Consider the following 5,362-nt stretch of genomic DNA (forward strand, 5'->3'; position numbering starts at 1 on the left):
ATCCGGAGGTATAGCGACACCACGTCATGCACATGGCACTGACTTGGTTAAGTGGTGAAATGAGGTGGTTAATCACCTCTTGCTTACCCAGTTACTGAGTCATTTTAATTCCCAGTCAAATCAGCCCTGATATTATATTTGCATTGTTGCTCTGTGAATGATAACGACGATAATAATAATAATAAAAATAAATGTAAATATTTCCATGTATTTATTACTTTTTAAATTATTTTATTACATTTTTGTAACCCAACGTAGGACGACGTTGTCTGCGTATTAATACCTCAATCTGTTGTTTTTTAGCCAACGGCTTTGCCACAGTGGTAACACCGGTTCCCGTCAGATCACCGAAGTTAAGCGCTGTCGGGGTGGGCTAGCACTTGGATGATTGACCATCCCGTCTACCGACCGCTGTTGGCAAGCGGGGTTCACTCAGCCCATGTGTGGCAAACTGAGGAACTACTTGATTGAGAAGTAGCCGCTCCGGTTTCGGAAACTGACATAGGCCGGGAGAGCGGTGTGCTAATCACATGGCCCTCCATATCCGCATCCAGTGACGCCTATGGGCTAAGGATGACACAGCGGCCGGTCGGTACCATTGGGGCTTTATTGGCCGTGTTAGGGAAGAGTTTTAGCTGTTTTCTTACATTTTGGCACCTAGTATGGGACCATTTGCATATTAATCTCTCAGTCAATTTGGTTTACTACAATATAAAGACAAACACCCCTGAGGACGTAATTCTGTTTGCTAAAACATTGCATATGTTTACAAAAATAAAGTTTAAATTATTTAACATAACCATAAACATACAGTAGCTCGTCATCAAGAAATACTATATTTTACTAACATTGCATTAGAATGTATGATGGTGAAATTAATAGTGTTTCTATACAAGAACTCTTGTGTAACTACAAAGACGGTTTTTCATACAAAGTTTTCTTTTTTAAATTTATGCAATTTTTAAGCTTTTTAATACTTAAAAGTCGGGATTAAGTCTCCTTGCTAGTCTCTATGAAACAATGAATATATTTTAATTGAGACACAACGTCATTAGTTTCATTTCAAAGATGGTATTTAAATGGTATTAATTAATTAAAACCGATAAATGTACATCGATATTTGTCATAATATTTTGCTTAGGCAGTACCAATTTCACTTTACAAATCTCTGATCAAAGAGAATCTTCTTGATGTTAATCACAATAACAATCTGATTTTTATATCACATTTTTGTATCGATTTTTACTTTGTGTGTCAGTAGGCCTTTCACTTACAATAATCACAATAAAATCTCAGTTAATTTGGAAGAGTTATAAACGACTATTATCAAAGAGCAAAAGCAGAATTGAATATTGTATAAAAAAGAAACCCATTACTTGCACAGCGCTCACAAGCAAACTATCTTGCGAAACAGCGAATGTTTACAGATCGCGTAACATTTACGTCGCTTTCACAAAAAATTAGTTACCGGTACTGAATAAACAAGAAATACCAAATACTCATACTATTTAATATGTGCCATGACAGAAATAAGCAAATACAAAAAAGATTGTATTTTGGTTGTTTATTCTGTCTCAGCAACTGAAATAAGTTTATCTTACTCGTTAAGAGTCTTTTAAATGTAAACATCTCACTGTCAATTTGCTGACTGTGATGATATGATTGCCGGCAGCGGTGGCCGTGCGGTTCTAGGCACTTCAGTCCGGAACCGCGTGACTGCTACTGTCGCAGGCTCGAATCCTGCCTCGGGCATGGATGTGTGTGATGTCCTTAGGTTAGTTAGGTTTAAGTAGTTCTAAGTTCTAGGGGACTGATGACCTCAGAAGTTGAGTCCCATAGTGCTCAGAGCCATTTGAACCAAGCCATTTGATGATATGATTATTACTGTGCTCTGGGTGCCAGACAAATAAGTTTCGGCCAAAAATGTAAGTTAATACAGCAGTGAAATACATTAAACATAGGACTGCAACTCACATAAGATATACGATAATATAGATTAACCTTGCGGTGCGTAAGCTCAGTGGCATACCGAGCAAATTAACTTCATCACACTTCGGATAAATGTACACGTAACACGAAAACACTTGATGATGACATCTTGCTGCCAAATTACTTCATACTAATAAATATTAGTAAAAAGTCACTGAAGCAGTAAAAATTATTTCATAAAAATGAATCTGTTAAATTGTTTTACTGCGGGCTTTCGTTTGTACCCTCTTTAGTACGTTTTCGAGTTTTATGTGCGGCGAGTAACTAAATCTTCTGCAATTAACAACTACCTGTACACTTTCTATTGATGTTATCGCTTTGTATATTAGTTGTGTGTTGATGATGAAGATGATGATAATGATGATGTGGTGGTGTTGGAGCAGAGCAACAAGGTCTTCAGCGGCTGTAGGAAATTTTATGAGTGTCCAAAAGGGTTAGGATGGGGCCCAGACACTTCACAAAAGTTCAAAACCTGCACCGCACTCGTCTCGTCATCAGCCAAGAATAGGAGAATAGAAGTCAAATCTGCAGCCAAAATCTGCATCTGCACATTTATCACTGCACAAAATGCACTCAGTTAAGAAGTGGCGTATAGTGATTTGCACGTTGCAGGCATCACAGTGAGGGTGGCCCTCTCGCCGGAGTAGAAATCTATGTGTGGGGGAGACAGTGCCAGTTCAGAGGTGGGTTAGGGCTGATTAATCCCACCAGAGTGGCCAGCAGGAGGAACGGATAGCTGGCTTCACCATCCGCAGCTTATTTTTCGTCACTGCCAGCCATTTCTTCTCTCACAAATGCGTGGATCTCTGACCCACCAGCTAAGTGACAGCCTGCAGAGGAATACCAACAGGATCCATTTAGTCCTATTAGTGTGATTATTAGTTTTCCCGAATCACCGTTTGCTCTGGTTTGCAGCAGAACGACACCTGCTTCCTTTACTGTTGAAGCAAGTACAGTTGACCGTGTATGAGCTTGACGATTTTCTCTGCTCGTTACATGTTCTGTTACCGTTGTAGCACGCTTAGGGAGTTGGGGCAGATGAGATGCTGTTTGCCCTGAAGACACTTCTGTTCCACTGCTTTCAGGATTGTAAAACAGCTAACATCGTTAGACGCCAGAAAGGCATGTGGCCCAGATGGTATCCCCGTAAGATTTTATGTTGACTATGCTACAAATATAGCACCATTCTTATCCGTCATCTATCTGAGATAATTCGAACGGCAGAAAGTTCCACGGGACTGGAAGAAGGCCCAGGTCATAGCAATCTATAAAAAGGGTAGAAAATCGGATGTACATAATTACCGGCCAATTTCACTGACATCGGTTTGTTGTAGAATCATGGAACATATTTTGTGTTCATGCATAATGACCTTTCTAGACTCTGAGAAGCTCATCTGCTGAAGCCAGCACGGTTTTAGGAAACAGCGGTCATACGAGACACAGCTGGCCCTCTTTGTGCGTGATATACAACAGGCTCTATATACTGTCTCCCAGGTTGATGCCATATTTCTCGACTTTCGAAAGGCGTTCGACTCAGTTTCGCACTGTCGCTTGCTACAAAAAGTGCGCGCTTACGGTCTATCCAGTGACATATGCGGTTGGATAGAAAGTTTTCTAACGGACAGGGAGCAGTATGTCGTCCTGAACGGGGTAACTTCAGCAGAAACAAGAGTAACTTAAGGTGTGCCCCAGGGCAGGGTAATAGGTCCTCTGCTTTTTACGATTTACATAAACGATCTGGTTGATGGTATTGACAGCGGCCTTAGACTGTTTGCCGCTGATGCCGTAGTCTACAGGAATATAGTATCACACGAAAGTTGTGAACAAATCAATGAGGATTTGCAGAAAATAACTGCGTGGTGTAATGACTGGCAGTTATCTCTCAATATTAGTAAGTGTAACCTACTGCGTGTAACAAGGTGAAAATCCCCATTAATGTATGAGTACAAAATAAATGATCAATCGTTGGAAGAGGTAACATCAGTCAAGTATCTGGGTGTGACTATTCGAAATGATATCAAATGGAATGATCAGATTACACAAGTAACGGGTAAGGCGAACTCTAGATTGCGGTTTATTGGTAGAGTCCTGAAGCGATGCAGTCCCTCAACAAAGGAAACAGCTTACAACACGTTAGTTCGTCCAGTCTTAGAGTATTGTTCGTCTGTATGGGACCCTTACCAGCTGGGTTTGATTCAAGAAATTGAGAAGATTAGTGACTGGTACATTTAACCATCTCAAGAGCGTTACAAATATCATAGAAAGTTTGAAGTGGGACTCACTTGCAGCTAGACGACGCGCTAAACAGAAGGGGCTGCTCACTAAATTCCGAAATCCAATCTTCACCGAGGATGTAGAGCATATATTATTCAAGTTTCAAATCACGTAATGATCATCGTTCAAAGATAAGGGTAATGAGAGCTCGAACTGAGGCGTTCAGACAGTCGTTTTTCTCTCGTGCGATCCGCGAGTCGAACAGAGGGGGGGGGGGGGGGGGGGAATATGACTTCGGCGCGAATTGTGCCCTCCGCCACACACCGCTTGGTGACTAGCGGCGTATATATGTAGATGTAGATGCATGGAGATCTATGGAAAATACAGTATAGGCCTATTTGCGAGGAAGACGAATCCTGAAGGCATGCTCCTATCCAGTGGGAACACTACTGAACAGCCAAGGGAATTTCCTTGTTTGGAGCCATCAGTTTACACTAAAACTGTGATGCCTATCTAAAATATTAAAAAAGAAACGAAGCGAGCGAAGCGTATAATCTTGAGTCCAGTCTTTTTTAAAATTCGTCAAGTCCAAAAGGTGGAGATTTCCTCCAACCTCACGCTGCTTGTGTTTTATAGTGAGAGACAGCTTGCTACGGCGCGCCACAAGTTGATACTGACTTCTCCGCAGCAAGTGACGCCTGTCGAGTGTTAGCAACTCTGGTGCCGCACGGACAGCCGCTGCCAGAGAATGGTAGGAGGCAAACAACAGAGTGGAGGGGCTGGAGGAGGCGGTGGAGGGTGGGTAGGAGGCGCAGCGCTTTGCAGGGGCTGCGGCAGACGCTGCGGTGTCAATAATTGAGCAGCACTTGGTTCTATTACGGCCGGGAACCCCGGCTGTGGCTTCGGCTGGGGTGCCGCCCGTGGGTGGCGAACGGAGCGAGGGCGCCGCTGATACCCCACCCCTGTCCCCCGACGCCGCCACCAGACCACACACACCACATCGCAAGACAGTGCAGCCACTGCAGTTCTGCGCCATTCTGCTCAGCGTCGCTCATCTCCAGTGGAGCCGGCGTTCGCCTGCAATCTGTGCCAGCGACCACTGGGAAACATTCTCGGAGAGTGCGGAGTTTGTCTCATTAACTGTAAACATCGGTATCTG

General features: G+C 43.0%; 1 pseudogene; it reads left to right on the top strand.

The window, feature by feature from the left end:
- Positions 1–302: 302 nt before the first annotated feature.
- LOC124623540 lies at positions 303–420 on the top strand (annotated as a pseudogene).
- Positions 421–5,362: the final 4,942 nt, after the last annotated feature.

Source organism: Schistocerca americana, chromosome 7 (assembly GCF_021461395.2).
Source record: "Schistocerca americana isolate TAMUIC-IGC-003095 chromosome 7, iqSchAmer2.1, whole genome shotgun sequence".
In the NCBI taxonomy this organism is placed as follows: Eukaryota; Metazoa; Arthropoda; class Insecta; order Orthoptera; family Acrididae; genus Schistocerca; species Schistocerca americana.